The sequence below is a fragment of the Eptesicus fuscus genome, chromosome 13, assembly GCF_027574615.1.
Source record: "Eptesicus fuscus isolate TK198812 chromosome 13, DD_ASM_mEF_20220401, whole genome shotgun sequence".
Taxonomy (NCBI): Eukaryota; Metazoa; Chordata; class Mammalia; order Chiroptera; family Vespertilionidae; genus Eptesicus; species Eptesicus fuscus.
This window is the reverse complement of record NC_072485.1, coordinates 49481410-49497746: the sequence shown is the minus strand read 5'-3', so window position 1 is coordinate 49497746 and position 16337 is coordinate 49481410. Positions and strand designations below refer to the sequence as shown.

The window sequence follows — 16337 nt, the reverse complement described above, 5'->3', positions numbered from 1 at the left end:
AGGCAGTCAGGGTCCTTCCATGTGCACTGAACCCAGACGTGCAGAATCTTCTTACACAGGCGGTTGGGGCCCAAGAGATGAACTGTGAAAGCCCAGACACATCCCCAGCCTGCAGCAAGGGCCTCTGCACTGTCCTCTGTCTACACTGCCCTCTGTCTACACTGCCCCAGGGTAGGGAACTCAGGAAAGAGGCTTCGGTTCACTGAAGGCCTGGGCCTCTATGCCGTTCCTCCACTGAGAGCCCACGGTCATGTGGCCCTTGCCCTTCCAGCCCCAGCCCTCTCCTCCCTCTTTCTCAATAGTGAGTTGACCCCACTGGGCTGGCTTAAAGCGACCTCATACATTTTCCTCCCTCAATTCCACCCATTTCCTGATGGAATCACTCACAATAACAGATCCCAAGACCACCTTCAGCCCCCGCAGTGAGAGAGACCTGCATGCTGACCAGTCACAGTGCCAGGAGGGAAGCCAACACCATCAGAGGCCAGGACAGGCCAGGCTCTTCCACCTGCATATCCTAAGGAGTCCTCGCAACAAATCGGTGGAATGGGGCAGGGAGACACTCTCTCTCTCTCTCTGCGCCCCCCCCACCCTCACTCCGTTTCTAGTCTGTAAGAAAGGCATTGGGGATAAAAGAGTCATCCCAGAACTTGTCCATCTTGCGTTTCTTTAATGCAAGTATAAGTTTGCCATGTATATATGCATGTGTATATATGCATGTGTGTATATTTGTATTTGTGTATAAGCATGTGTATTTTTGTATTTGTGTATATGCATGTATATATTTTTCTGTGTGTCTGCAGTATGTACAGGCATGCATGTGTGCATATATAGCATGTATGTATATAGGTGTGTGTATGCATGTGTGTGCATGTATATATGCACATATGTGTGTGCAGTGTATAGGTATGCATGTGTGCACATATGCAGATATGTATATAGTTATGTGTGGGTGTACATGCATGTGTGTACACATGCATATGAATGGGTACATGCATGTGTGCATATGTATTTATTGCATGCATGTGTGCATGTGTATATGCATGTGTATGTGTGTCCACACATATTTTAAACATTTTTCCATAAGGATATCTAGCCAGTGCTCCATATTTCCACTTGTACCTCTAGGCCTCTCTTCAAAGAAAATTCTCAGAAAGCCAAAGCCTCTGAGGTGACAGAAGCCTGGTCTGGGCGTAAGGAGACAGCTTGTCTCTCTCACCGCCCTCATGAGGACACTGGCAGCCGCCCTGCTGGGCCACGCCCTGTCCCAGGCCCTTTACATCCATGAGCTCCTTTAAGCACCCATGTTTGACAGAAGAAAAGACAGGTTTACACAGGTTAGTAACCTCCCCAACACTCCACAGGTAGCGAGTAGGGGATGCTGTGAAATGAACCCGGTTCTATCTCACTCTTAGTCACGGGTCAACATGAACCATGTAAATGGAAACAGCATGGCCTGCCTGCTCTGCACCACTGGGTAAATTCAATGGACTCAGGCCTGTAGTCTCTGAGGTTCTTTCAGGCTCCAAGAGTCCAAAAATGTCAACGACAGGGCGTAGTTTCATGAGTTATGGTGCACCCAAACAATCCAGTATTAGGCACTCCTTTAGAAATAATATTTATAAAGACATCTGACCCACGGGGAAATGCTCAGGCCCCGATGCAGAGTGAAAAGCAGGATACAATTCCAGGCTCTCGATATGACCCAGCTCCATAACGCACTATCCACGGGAGAACGGAACGAACTGACCGTGAGCAGCGGTTATGTGTGTGAAATGGTATTTCAGATGATTTCTATTTTTAGCTTTATGCCTTTCTGTAGTTCCCAAATTTCCTACCAGTAATAGGCATAACTTTTATGACCCTCTCCCCCAAACACGTTCCAAGGCCAGAGGTCCTCTCTCCCTGACTAAAGTGAGGGTCTCGGCACAGGAGGTGGGCTTCTCTTGTCCTCGGGCCTAGCAGGTGCTCGGCCCGCGTGGCTCCACCACACCAGCAGTGCTCCTCTTCTCCAGAAAAGAAAGAGCCACCGGCATGAGGCCCCGACGTGTGCTAACTTCATGGATTGGCCTACATTCTTGCAGGTCAGGGATGGGCCCCCGAAGCTGCTCTGCTCTCCAGACCACAGGCCCCCCCAGGCTAGTGTGGCAGACCCCTTTCCAGGGAGCCATGCCGGTGAACGGGAAGATGACCCCTTTGACCCAATCTCAGCTGTATGCCGATACCCTTTGCCAGTGAATCCACAAGAAAGAAACCTGCACACCAGGTTATGGGCAAGGAGGTGACAAAATAACACATCTCAACACACACACACTGAGCCCATCCTACCCACAAAACTTAGTCTATTCTGCAAGCGCCCCAAATTATCTTGATCACACAGTAGGTGCCTAGGAAAACTGTGAACTTGAAATTCACAGCTCCAGGAGGCCAGCCTATCTCAAAATGAATGGTGGGAGGTACCCAGAATAAGCAAATTCACAGGCACAGACAGTATCCTGTACTTACCTCTACTACAAGTTCTGTGTTGAAATTACATTTTACTTCCCTCCTCCCAGTTCCTAGCACAAAGCCCTCTGTACGTAGTGTGTGCTAAATGAATGAATGGCTGTTCCGTCCCAGGGAACATACTCATCACTGACATTTAATGAGCATCTATGAAGTCTCAAGCAATGTTTAAAAGCTTTATACGTATTAAGTGAATCATTGTAACAAACCAAGGCATTGCTATATACTATTATTAATCCCCTTTTTCAAAGAATTAGAAAAATTAGCAACTCGCCCAGGGTCACATGGCCAGAAGTGATGAACCTGTTACTTGAAGCCCCATAAGACAGAGTTCAGAGGCCACACCCTAAACCACCATACCCATCCTGCTCCCCCGCCAAGTGGATGGCGGGATACAAGTGCTCCCTCGCACACCACATCAAGGACTTGGTCTCTGGCCTGGACCCTTTAATTCATGAGACTCGTCTACCTTTCTTTCATTAAACTCAAAATGCAAGGATCTGGAGTAATGAGATTGTGATGCAGTATCAGATGAGGACAGTGGCAACTAAATACACCAATAACGCCCAGCTGAGAGGTGACTCTCAAGCCTTGGTGGGTGTGATCAGAGACAGGCTAGCTGATCACCTAACACACTGGGCCCTTCTTTGCAGCTGTGTGATCCTCCACGGCTAGGTTCTAGGTAATGGAATGTGAGCGGAAGCGACCTTATACCACTTCTAGGGCCAAACAATGAGATCCTCCCCTGGTCTCCTCTCTACCCCTTCCACTCTGCCAGGGCACAGCAGCCTTGAAACCACACGCTGAAGATGGCAAAGCCATGAGCAGAAAGGAGCCAGACCCCTGGGAGGAAAGCCCTCTACGACCAGGAACACCTGAACTTCACATATGTGAGAAATGCACTTAAATGTATGTGGAGTCACTGAGAATCGAGGGTGTATCTGTGAGCAGGAAACACCACATTAACTGATACAGTCGGTGAACTTGGGCACGTCAATGTGGCTTGTGTCAGAAAGCTCCCTCCAAGAATGAGGTTGACCACACAGGGATTAACATCCCAAACCACCGGTTCTATCCTATTCTATCTTCCCTTTGCTTAGGACCTCGATATCCTGGGAAAGTTGTTGACCCTCAGAAATAAACTTGCCCACCCCTCACCTTAAGCACCACACACACACACACACACACACACACACACACCCCAGGTTGGGAAAGCACATCCCTTCCCTATCTGAAAATGGAATAAGACAGGAGAACAGGACGAAGAGGCTAGGGCCCTCCCTGGGTTTCCATAACTCGCTGCGTCCTCCGCTGAGTCCCTGGAAGCCTGTGTGGTGTGATGGAAAGAACGTGGACTTCTGAGTCACTGAGCACTCCCTGAGCAAGTCATAAACAACAGCGAGTCCTGTGAGGATTAAACAGAGGCGCCTCTCAGGTCAGGCTCTCAGATGTGTCATTGAGTGCCGTTCCGGAACACTGCCCTGGGGACAAGTCCCACTGCCCCGAGATATCACCGGCTCAGCCAGGGCAGAAATTGGTGCATTTTCACATGGGTGGCAAGGGTGGCTCACTCTCTCCTTGGTCTACCTTATGCTGACACAGGACAGCTAAGAGCTTACTAGTATTTCCACCAAGTCTTTGCGCAGCATGCACTTAAAGGCACTCCCCAGGCGAACCTTTGTATCGGGACGGCGCCACAGCTCCCAACGTGCTGAAATTAGGCCTCAGGGACTCGAACCCTAGTAATTAGTCAGGAGGATAGAGAGGGATGCTGGGGAGGAGGTACAGAAGTCATGGCAAAGTGAACTGGAAAAGGATTTCTCAACACCGCCACCTGCTCGCTCTGCACACAGCACCACACCCAGGAGCTGGGAAGGATGCAGAGCAGTGGACCTGGGAACTCACAGCCCAGCTGTGCACATGGACTCTGTCTTCCAAAAGCACCCCCATTTTGAAGAATTGTGCCAAGTGACCACATTTTTCAAATTTAAGAAATGGGGGTCCTGGCCGGGTGACGCAGTACACTAAAAGGTTGAAGGTTTGATTCCTGGGCAGGTGCGTACCAGAGGTAATCCATTGATGCTTCTCTCTCTCTCTCTCTCTCTCTCTCCTTTCCTCTCGCTCTAAAATCAACAAACATATCCTCTGGTGAGGATTAAATAAAAAGAGGCGGGGGGGGGGGGAGATTCATTGCCTGATACAGGTGTAGTTTCTTTCTGATTTGTGAATTTACCAAGGTGAAGTCATTCTTGAAAATGTGCACAAATTCAACCACAGAGTCATCTTCACTTTGCCCGGAGAAAACAAAACTGCGCTCTGCCGCCTTCTCTTCACAGCTTGGGTTCCCAACAGAGGAGTCAAGTCGGCTAACGTCCATTTTCTCACCTCCACTGACCCTTCAATCCACCACAGCCTCGTTTCCACTCACACACACAGCCCACCCCAGGCATCGTGCCCAAGGTCACCACCAACCCTCTCTGTTGCTAAATCCAGTCATCACTTATAGGACCTTATCTCGCTCTGGTCTCTGCCTATTGTCAGCTTTTGCAAACTTGTCTCTCTCTACCTGCCCCTGAACGTGTGCTGTGTCCCAAGGTTCTGACCTTCACCCTCCTCTCGCTCTCAAGGATCTAAACACTCCTATAATTCAACCAGCATCTATGTCCTGATGACCCCCCAAGCTATCCCTTGACATACATTTCCCTGCTGCATTCCAGGCCCTTATGTCAACTGCCAGTGACATATTTCCTTGACTCTCCTGTAGACCTCACACACAGCCCATTTACCTTCTCCCCGACCTGTTCCTCTCCCACACCCCCACCTCAGTGAACAGCACCATCTGCATCCTGATTCTTGAGCCAAACCCATGGAGCACTTTCTCTGGCACCTTCCCCTCATCTCACAGAGCCAGCCCGTCACCGGTGCTGCCTCCTCAGGAGCCCCATCCCCTACCTCCTGTCCCGTCCTTCCTTCTTGCTCTCGCCTGGAACTCTCAAAATCTCATATATGCCTTTTCTGCTTCCAGGTCTCCTCCCTCCAATCCACCAGCCTACTCCTTGAGCGGCTGCCAGAGAGCTCTTCATATCAAAAATGCACACTTGGTCAGGTTCCATTCCTGTTTCAAAGCCTTCAACAGCTCCCTGACAATCTTCAGGGTGGAGTCCAAACATCTCAGTAAAGCAAACAAGACACACCATGATCCGCCCCCCTTCCCTGCTCTCCCGCCTGCCCTCTGCCCTCTCCCCACTGCGCCGATGCCTCCTACTCTAGACTTACCGAGCCAGCCGCAGTTCCCTGATAAACCCAACTCCTTCAAGCCTCCCTCCCTGTGCCCTCTGTCTAGAATGCCCAACCAGACTCTGTTCACTTGGTGAAATCCTAGTTGACTTTAGAGCTGAAACATCAAAGGCTCGGAATGTCAAGGGTCCTGATGTGGCCTCTGGAGTCAGGCAGACTGGCTGCAAACCTGACCCACCACTTAGTAGGTGTGTGAGCCTGGACGAGTTACCTAACCTCTTTGAACCTCAGTTTCCTCATCCATAAAATGGGAATAATAATAGTTCTGACCCTGGGTTATGTGAGGATGAAGTGCAATGATGCCTGGCTAGGCAGTATTCTTGGCTGCGCTGTTCTTTGAAGCCCCACATTGGCCTCCCCTCACCCTCTTTTCCCACACTGTACTCTATGGAGCTACTAATGATGGTTTCATACATAGTATTGCATTGACTGACTTTGTGGATCTGCCTGCCTTACCAGACAGTGAGCTTTCTGATGCTAGAGGTTGCATGTCCCAGGGCCTGGCACCTGTGCCTCTCTGGCAATGGTGGATGCTCATGACTGTGCTTGTGGGTAAGATCTAACAAAGACCAGCATGAAATTCAGGCTATGTGGTGGCTTGAACTGTGACTGCCCTTTGTCTCTAACCAGCATCAGAATTGCCACAGGAGCCCTGGCTGGTGGTGCTGTTGGTTGGAGCATCATCCTGTGCACCAAAAAGTTGCAGGTTCGATGTTTCTCTCTCATGTCAATGTCTGTCTCTCTCTCTCTCTCTCTCTCTCTCTCTCTCTCTCTCTCTCTCTCTGTCTCTGTCTCTGTCTCTCTCTCTCTCTCTCTCTCTGAAATAATGAAAAGCATATCCTCAGGTGAGGATTAAAAACATAAATATATTTAAAAAGGAAAAGAATTGCTGCAGGAGCCTCCTGACTATTCTCCATTTCCCATGTCTCGGGCACCACCTCCACCCTGCTCACAAAGCCTCAGGGCTCCCTCCATCCCACAGCGGAAGTCTGGACTCCCTTATTGGGCTCATCAGTGCCTCCCATGCAGCCCCTGTTTTCTTGATAGGTCCAGTTCTCCAAGGTATTCGGGATCCCTTGGGGCTGCCATTCAGTGCTTCACATACTCATCCTCTCAAGCAAAATCAGGCCCCCTAGTAAATTCAAGACCTACTATGTGCTGGCTCCCATATGAGCATCACAGTCTTTTCAAGAAATCAAATTCAAACTAACAATTTTTGGTAAGAACTACAGAAGGGTACCAAGACGTGTGTGCACAGAGATGGGAGATGGGGTGACTTACAGCCTGGAGAGCAGCTCATAGAAGAAGTGGCACCTGAGCTGGATCTTAAGGAATGAGCTGGAGTTCTCGGGCACAAAGCTTCCCCATCCCTCCTGACCTTTTCTCTCCATACATTCATCTAACTCCTGGAATCTATGACAGGGGTCACCAAATCTGGCTCTACAGCAGATGCACCAGGAAGTGTCCAAAAAGACAACTTCATGGGCCCACTCCCAAACCGAATTTCTGCAGCCTGAGGACCAAGAGGGAAATGTTTTAGTTTTTGTTTTAACTCCCCAGGGAATTCTGTGGACCAGCCAGGTTTGGAAATTACTAACCACATTCAATTCCATTCATTGCTTTTACTGAGGACCTATATTGGACCCAGGATGCTGCAAGGCATAACAGGTAGGTACCAGGTGAACAAACCCTGTCTCCGCAGCTTCTGAGAAATTGCCATCTGGTAGGGAGGCAGAGTTATAACAGAGGGGTCATACAGGACGTAGGTCAGACTATTTGGCACTTCATTTAGCCTTGAACCCAGCTCATTTTTTGTGTATCAGTCTTGTCTGGACAACTGATGTATAAACTTAAAGAAAAGTCCGGTATCTTATCTACTCAGCTCAGTTCTGGGTGAGCAGTTGGCGCTCAATTTAAGATACAAATAATTCAACTTCTTGTACTACATCCCTGTTTTGGCCGATTCACCCATTAACAAGTTGTCTACTGATTTTTACCTTTATAAGTTCAGTGCTGGTGTAGTGTGTGCTCCTAGGAGGTAGTTAGTATCGGTTGGTTGAATGAATCACTGTTTACTGGTAAAAATCTGTTTCAGGAGGAATGGAACAGCTTATATTGCACCACCTCTAGAGTTCACTTAGGAGATTTCCAAATGTCTCCTTTGAATTATAGACCTTTAATTTCAGGATTAATTTCCTGATATGAAATTATACAGGCTTTGCTGTTTATAGCGTCATTAATGTTATTAGCAATGGAAATAATACCCCTGAATCTCCCCAGTCCACGGGCCTCTGCGTGGGGGTTGCCACTGGCAGAAGGGGAGATGCTTATCCATTCCTCCCATTAAGCCGTCCACCCACCCAGCCAGCAGTCCAGCCGGCCACGCCCCTCACCCCAGCCTCTACACAAGGGCCTGTAAACTGCATTCAGCCTTTATGAGCGGGTATGTGCACCTGCATGGGCAGGTGAGTCCTGCTTGAGTGAGAAAAGCCTCATGTTCAAAACCTATCCAAGTGTCAGCAAACTTAGGAAGCCAGGACCTCTGATTTCAGAGTAAAATCTCCTATTCTGCAGAGAAGCAGCACGGCAAAGCACGAACACCCATCAGGAGGTTCCCTAGAGGCATGGCCAAGGGTGGGACATTCAGCCAAGAGGGGGTGAGCAGGGCAAGCCAGGGTAGCCGGCAGAATGGACTCTACCCTGCTTTCACTGGGGCCACATTCCCAGCGGTTTGCTGATGTTATTGTTGTTGGTGGTGTGTGTGTGTGTGTGTGTGTGTGTGTGTGTGTGTGTTTCTTTTAAGCTCCCAAAACAGGACTCAGTCTTGAGGAGGAGACTTTCTGGATGTGCATCAAAGATCGCCTGGCCCTCCCTTCGGGCCCCCACCTAGGAGATGGGAGATCTGCAACTCCCTCTGCACCAAAGGCCCCGGGGTCTTTCCTGGGGTGCATGTGGATCCTGGAAAGCACGCATGGCTGCTCAGCGTGGCACCTGTTCACTTCGTTTTGCTTCTGCTAGGAAACAGGAGGATGGCCTTGCTGGCTATTTATTTGCTCACTTATTCTTCCCCCAGATTCTGATCTCCATGTGCCAGGCAATGTGCTCAATGAACACAGCTCAACGGTTCTCAGCTCCGACTCGGGAATGAGCAGGCCAGAGACCGCCAGCTGAGGTGGGTCTGAGAAAGTTGTCTTCACTTCACCAGGACCCTCCCTAGGGAATCTCTGCCCGAGTCAAGTATGTTGCTATCCGGAGGCAGTGCAGAGGGCTGAGCAGAAGAGAGAGACGGCCATTTGCGCCACTTCCTTATTGCCCAGAGGAACTAAGGTCTCCTGGAACTGTTTTCCCAAAAGCTCTATAAAGCCAATTAAGATTCCAGACAGTAAATACAGAAAGGCCTCGCTGATAAGACACCGGAGAACCAGTCCCCAAAATATTCCCCTCTGCTGAACTCAGTCCTGGGGAGATTGTTGGCTTGACAGGTTGCACTTCACATTCCAGGACTAGGCGTACGAGCCTGGGGCTGGGCCGTCCTGGACATTAGCCTGTGGGTAGTGGCTGCGAGGCTGGCACTGAGGGCCGGTGGACCTGTGTGGGAGGCAGCAGAGGTCTGAGGAGAAGCATGACCGCTCTTCAGGCCACACTCAAAGGCCATGCATGCTCTATGAGCTTAGAGATGCTTGGACAAGCACTGCACGCCCGGCCACTGCCTTGGCCGTTGCCCCATTCAGGGAGTCAAAACCCCCCTCACTGACCCAACCCTCCAGAAAAAGTAGCCATGGGGAAGATGGCCGCCCAAGGTGTGAGCAAGCTGGTGATTCTCTGTAAGGTTAGGGAGGCAGGCTCCACTCTCCGTCCCTCTGTAAAACATTGTGTTGGCGAAGAAGATGCTGCCTCTCTCTCCTCTTGGAGCTTGGGCTTTCATTCGGAAAAAAAAAATGCATTCACTACAGCAAGCAGCAGCTGTCCCAGGAAGGATTTTCTCTTTCCTCAAAAAGGAAGGAACCCCGGGGGCTGGAAGAAATGGACTGTGATGCAAGACCTAGAAGCCTCTGACTCTAAGTCACTGTCCCGCTGTTTGTCCCCTCCTTTCCGTGAAGGACAGGCCCGACTCAGAGTGCAGTTTCCAAAATTAATTGCCTGGGACAGACCTCAGCAAGGAGTTCATTCAAGAAGAGAGAGAGAGAGAGAGAGAGAGAGAGAGAGAGAGAGAAGAGAGAGAGAGAGAGCCCAGCTGGTGTAGTTCAGTGGTTGAGCATCAAGCCAGGAACCAAGAGGCCACTGGTTCGATTCCCGGTCAGGGCACATGCCCAGGTTGTGAGCTCGATCCCCTGTGGGGGGCGTGCAGGAGGCAGCCGATTGATGACGTTTCTCTCTCATCATTGATGTTTCTCTCTTTCCTTCCTCTAAAAAAAATTTTTAAATTCAATAAAATATATTTAAAAAGAAAAAGAGAGAGAGAGAGAGAAACAAGAGTTTCTGGAGAGCTCCTCTCTTCACCATTATTACTCCTCCCACTGTAAAGAGTTGATCTTTTTAAAGATTCTGGCTCACCCTTATGGCACATAATTCACTTCCCGGATACTTTTGCCTTGCAAATATTATCCTTAAAAACAGTTATATCTTTTCATTGGTCTTTATTTTTAAGTAGCCTTCTCACCCCACACGCCCAGCTCCCACAGAATTATAGCGTGACCCTGTCTGGAACGCAAGCCCCTCCCTGGAGAGACAGTCTGCGCATGAACTCACAAGGGTGTCTGCTATCAGCTTATTTGGCAAGAGGAATCTGAGACATTTTAACTATGAACTGGCAGCATGGTCTGTCCCACTCCGATGCCGTAGCCTCATCAATAAACACTCCCACTGGTACAGGAGACATGCAAAAGGAGCACAAACCGTCTGAAAATGAGCCCCACCTACATTTCTCCCAGGAAAGGGGTGTTAGGTGCCTGGAGAATTCTACCTGGAGAATCTGTGCTGGTCTCAACTGATGTTTCTTTCAAGTTCTGCCACATAATCAGCATTTTAGAAGGACTCTGTCAGGTTCCCAACCTCCTCCTCCGACCCCAGCTTATCTTTCAACTGAACGTTCCACTCCTCTACCCTTGTTGAGAGGAAAGCATACACCTAACTCCTCCTGACTTCCAAATACCGAATCCAGCCTCTTCTTACACCATACCTTCCGCTTGGAAGACCCTCTGTCTCTTTCTCAGCTTAGCAACCTCCTATTCATCCTTCAATGCCCAAGTCCCACAGCACCCGCTCGGTGCCGTGTTCCCTTGTAACACACTCTTCTCAGTGTGTGTGAAATGGTGTGTCTCTCTATGGGGACTAGATCTTTTTCACCTTTGCAGCCCCACAACCAAGCCTAGGGGCTGGCACCTGAAAGTCCATTGCTTCCTGACTCAATCAATGCCTGGCCCACTTAGCCCCAGCCCTCCCTTCCCTGTGCAATGAGAACAGGCTTTCGAGTCAGTCACCCTGTGTCTGGTGGGACACGGACAAGTTATTTAACCTGTATCTGCCTCAGTTTTTCTCTTCTTTTTAATAACTAGCCATGCCCAACTCTCAGAGGGTTCCTGTGAGGAACAAACAAGGAAAATATGTAAATCTAGTGCTTGCCCTTTTGGAAAGAGCTCAAGATACCTTCCCTTGAGCTCAGTAGGAAATGCTGAGCCAAATGGAGTCCTATTGGAAGAAGTGAATGACTTCTTTCTGGTTCACTGGCCATCAACACAGCGAAGGGATGGCCGGCCTCTAACCTGAGGAGCCCTCTCTCAGAGCAAGGGACAGTGCCGGCAGCACACACGGCATGCCCTCAGCACGAGAGTCCCAGCACGAGGCCTGCTTAGCAACAAAGGAGATTTTTATCTTAATGGCAAACCCACAAGAGGCCACTACTGCCGAGGCTGGGCCATCACAGCCTTCATTTCTGTCTTGAATTAATCTTTCACCCCAAGACATGCCATAAAACAGAATACTGCTGACTCAACAGTGTTAAGTCACTAAGTACAAGCCAAACAGCCTGCCCAGGAGAAGCCTGACCTCTCTGTGATGCTGCACCCAGCTTTTATTAGGCCTCAGTAAACAACGAGGTGGGAGCAGTTGGGGCCCTGCTCACACCTAAGTCAATCAAGCTCAGGGTCAAAGAGAGGAGTGGAAAGTGTGGTGGCTGAACCCACGTGAGGAGGCAACTTGTCGCCACTTCATGGGATGTTTAGAACTCCCCTGGTTGGGAATCAGGAGATGGATTGCCACCACTAGCCTGCTTTATGGTTTGGTTAAGGGCCCCAGTTTCCTCACCCATAAAATAGGAGAGTGAGATTAGATGAGTTCTTTCCAGTATTCATCACACATCTAGGAGACGGATCTACCTTCCCCAACTCCTTCCCTTTCTGTGTTAGCTGTGAGATAGCTTCTAGCTCTCACTGAGCAGCCTCTACCAACACTGTGGCCTTCATTGCTCCAGTGTCTGGTCGTCCCTGAGCACAAAGCCTGGCCGGGGAAGAAGAGGATAAACTTGGGACCATATTCTTAAGAACTTAACTAGTACCCTCTGGTCAAGTGACTCAGAGTCCAGGGACCTTGGGGCATCAAGAGCTTGGATAGATATACCAATGTGGACCAAAAAAAAAGGGGGGGGGGGGTTCTAGAGAAAGTAACCTCACAGGGGTGACCTGATTATAAATTCCTAATAGGGCAGGTCAGGGGAGTAGTCACACCCCAGGCATAGAACTTCTTTAGTAAAAGGCTTATCCTTGCCTTCAGCAAGCCTCGTCCACTGTTTCTGTGCATCCAAATCAACACCTTTGAAATGCTCCTTCTCATACCCCTCCTTGTAAAGCATAACCACCCGCAAGAGAGCACATCATCTCTCTTAACCCTCCTGTAATCCCACCCCTCCCCCACCCCGCCTGGCTTTCTCCCACCTTCCTGTGATATTGCTTATGTTCCCTCCATGATTCCAAATGCATAAAAGGAGCTGCAATCTGTCATTTCCTGGAAGCATTTATCTCAATCTGTTGAGATCTTGCTTCCAGGCGTATCCTCCGTTTGGCTCAAATAAATTTTTATGATAATTGTCTACAGGTTTGGACATTCACACATCAATACCAACAACCCCTAATCACCTGGCTGGCTTCTTCCCACCCAAGGATTTTCCCCACTCGCCTCCTATTCCAATCCTTACACCATAGGTCCCCAGCACTCTATCCAAATCTAGCCAAACGTTAGACCTTCCCCCAAGCCGCTGGGCGGAGACCAGGGCAGCCAAGGCAGTTCTTATCTGCACGCTGGCTTATCTGAGGGGTGGGGCAGAAGTGGCAAAGCTACAAAGACCAGGAGAAAAGTGCTTACAGAAGCAAGCTCTGGCCACAGGAGGAGGAGGAGACCGGGAGGAGGAGACGGGACGGAGAAGACAGACAGAGTGAGCTCAGACAACCACAGAAGTCTAAGAGGCTCCTTTAAAATGCCACAACCCTCAAGGCCCCCCTTATTTCCTTAATAAGAAATCTGAGGGCAAGTAAAATTCAGTGACTGGCCCAAGGTCATGCTGCTAAGCTGTGAACAACGAACACTAGAATGTGGGTCTCGGGTCTCAGCCGACTCTTTTTTTCCACTCCACTCAGTTGACCTCAAGAATCTATTTAGGTTGGATCCCCTGCAGATTCTGCGCAACATGACCCAAGCCTCACTTAGGAAAGGAGCAGGCCCAACTGATAATTTCCTTCCCAACCTGGCATGGCCCACTTGTTCTTTCTCTAGTCCTCGCCACAAAATCTTGGGGAGTTCAGAGGTCAGTGAGAAGGGAGAGGTAGGTCTTCCTATCCCTACAAAACCCTAAATATCTGAGGTAACCCACAGGATCCTCTTCCTCCAGCAGGAGGAGGCTGGTGGGGAAGACAGGCAGGAGGGGATCAAATGAACCCACTGGATGTCTGACCTGAGTAGGCCAAGAGTATCCATTGTGGGCAGTTAGATGGGTCATCTGAAGGTTTACAACAACAAGCAATAGGATCTGCCTTTCAAAGATCCCTGTTGGATGGATCATCTCAGCATCAGGAGCAGAAAGCTCTGAGTAAAAGATTCAAGGCATTAATTATTTAGTGTGCATGACCCAGTTCCGGGAGGTAAGGCTGGGTGAGAAGAGAACTCACCAGTTCCTTATCGTGGCAAGAAATTCAAATACTTCACAGAGTAGTGTTCCCTTGCTGCCAAAGAGGATCTATTTATGGTTAAGTGTGGCAAAAAAAAAAAAAAAAAGAAAAGAAAGAAAGAAAGAAAAGAAAAGAAAAAGAGAAAAGCCAAAGTTCACTCATTCAACAAATATTTACTGAGCTCCTCTATATCCTACCCCCTCCAGGAACTTAGCTGTGGTTGGAGCATAGTAGAGTAGAAAGAGCACTGAGTTCATAAACAGGAGGCCTGGACTGTGTCCCATCTCAGCCCTTATTCTGGGCAGGTTACAGCCTAAGTCCAATTTCTCATCTGTGAAATGGGAGTAAATCTACCTGCCTTATTACGAGATGAAATGATCTTTATAAATGTAAACCTAAGGTATACACAATAATGATATAACACCACACACTTTCCCTGCCCTAGAAGTTTAGATGTTTACAACCTGGTCATGTTTAGGAAAATAATCCAAGGTACCTATTAGCGAAACATCACATTCTCTGTAATTTGGGCAAATTGTATGTTTCAACCTGCCTGTGGAGATAGAACCTACAGCCAGCCTGGACTCAGTCTGTATGCCCAAGAAGGGGCAGAATAACAATGGAAAGGGTAGCCAGCACCTACCTGGTCCAGTAGCAAGTCTGGACTGAGCAAATGACCAGGAGAGCCCCAAGATTCAAAAGGGGGATGGGGGACAGAAGACAAACCGGAAGTGCAGGCAATCAGAAACAACAACAACAACAAAATTCACGTAGGCACAATAGGGATAAGCCAGCCAGAAACTTACGTTCTTCCCTCCCCATCCACATGTCAGACCATGACGGGATTCACTGTTTATTGCCTCACCCTCCTCTGTGGACGTACTCAACGTTCTGTGTTTCTCCAGGAGACAGGAGGGATGCTCAGGCTCCTGAACAGGACCTCTTTGCTCAGACACTAAGAATCAGAATTATTAGAGCAGCTTTCCCTTTGATCCAGTCAACCCCTCTCATTCTGCTGATCAGGATTCTCACCATGAACTCCTCACCCCCATGGACCCTCAGCGCCCACCAGGCTAGCCTCTTGAGTGGGGCCCCGAGGATTCCCCTCAGCTCCTCTCCTTCCTCTACATTCCCTCCAACTCAGGGCACTCCTTAAGTTCTTCACCCTCCTGCCAATGAAGAACGATAGTCCCCAGACGGTCTCTGGTGGCTGTATACAGAGGGAGGTAGAGGCAGTGTAGGGAGAAGTGGAGAGAAGGCTGGGCTAGAAGTCCAGAGCCTGCCTTCCAAGTTGCCATGTGGACCCGATTGGTTATGTAATCTTGAGAAAGTATCTTCAGGCCAGGCCTCAGTTTCCCCATCCAGTAATGAGGGGTTTGCTCTACATTATCTCTTGGGTGCTCTCTAATTATAAAATTTGGTATTACAGAAACTGCCCTAGTCTGGACTACAGGAGATTGGGTCCTGGTCCATATTAGGCTACAGCCTGGGGCAAGTTAGCTGACTACGCACACCTCAGACTCCATGTCTATAAAATAAATGAGAATGATGTGACTACCCTTCCCAGGGGGCAAGGTAGAGCTTTGTTAGCCATAAGCCCTGAAGAAACCTCAGGCTTTGAATCCCTTGAGACAACTAACAGCTGTGGACCCCCGGCCTCGTGCCCGGTACTGTACCACCGGGATGGGGCTGCCCAGCTCAGACAGGGAGGCTGCAGGACAGGTGCTTGCCCTCAAGGCTCTCACAGCTGGTGGGTGAGACGGACAAGTGGACAAACCTTACCTCAGCCAATGATGTGCCTGAGGTCTGAACAAAGGACTATGGGAGTGTAGAGGAGGAAGAGGCGCCGATTTTGCCCTGGGGAGTGAGGGAAGCTTCTCAGAGGGAACAGTGAGTCCCAGAAGCAGGGATCTATTCCAGGAGTAGATGGACTGGAGCCAAGGCAAAGAGGAGAGGCAGAAAACAAGGCTGGACTATGAGGCTGAGGTCTGACTGGAGGAGGCCTTGAAGGCCAAGAGCAGAATGTTGGTCAGACAAGTCTTCAAGGAAGGAGCCTGAGAGAACAGTGGGAAGGCTCTTACAATAACAGTGCAGGAGGGTGACTGTGAAAAACATGTCGTTACTGATTTCTGCCTATACCTTAGCCTCCTAGACCCTAAGCCTCCATGGACCTGCAGAAAATACAGAGATGTAAACGGGTTTGTTCTCAGAATGAGACCCAAGCAGAGGAAGATGTTGCAATCACATTTTCAAATCTTGGACAAATGGTGTGCGGTGCTCTGAAGGCACTCCCGACAGAAGCTGCCCAGCCATATTTTTGCCTTGGCACCGATCGGGGCCAGAAAGAGACTGAAGCATCGTCAGAGCTGGGGCTGGAGT

General features: G+C 49.4%; 1 protein-coding gene across 1 annotated transcript in view; it reads right to left on the bottom strand.

Moving 5' to 3' along the window:
• MICAL2 (microtubule associated monooxygenase, calponin and LIM domain containing 2) overlaps nucleotides 1-16337 on the bottom strand; it is a 206111-nt gene that overhangs the window by 161239 nt on the left and 28535 nt on the right. The gene's annotated exons all lie outside the window — the stretch shown is intronic.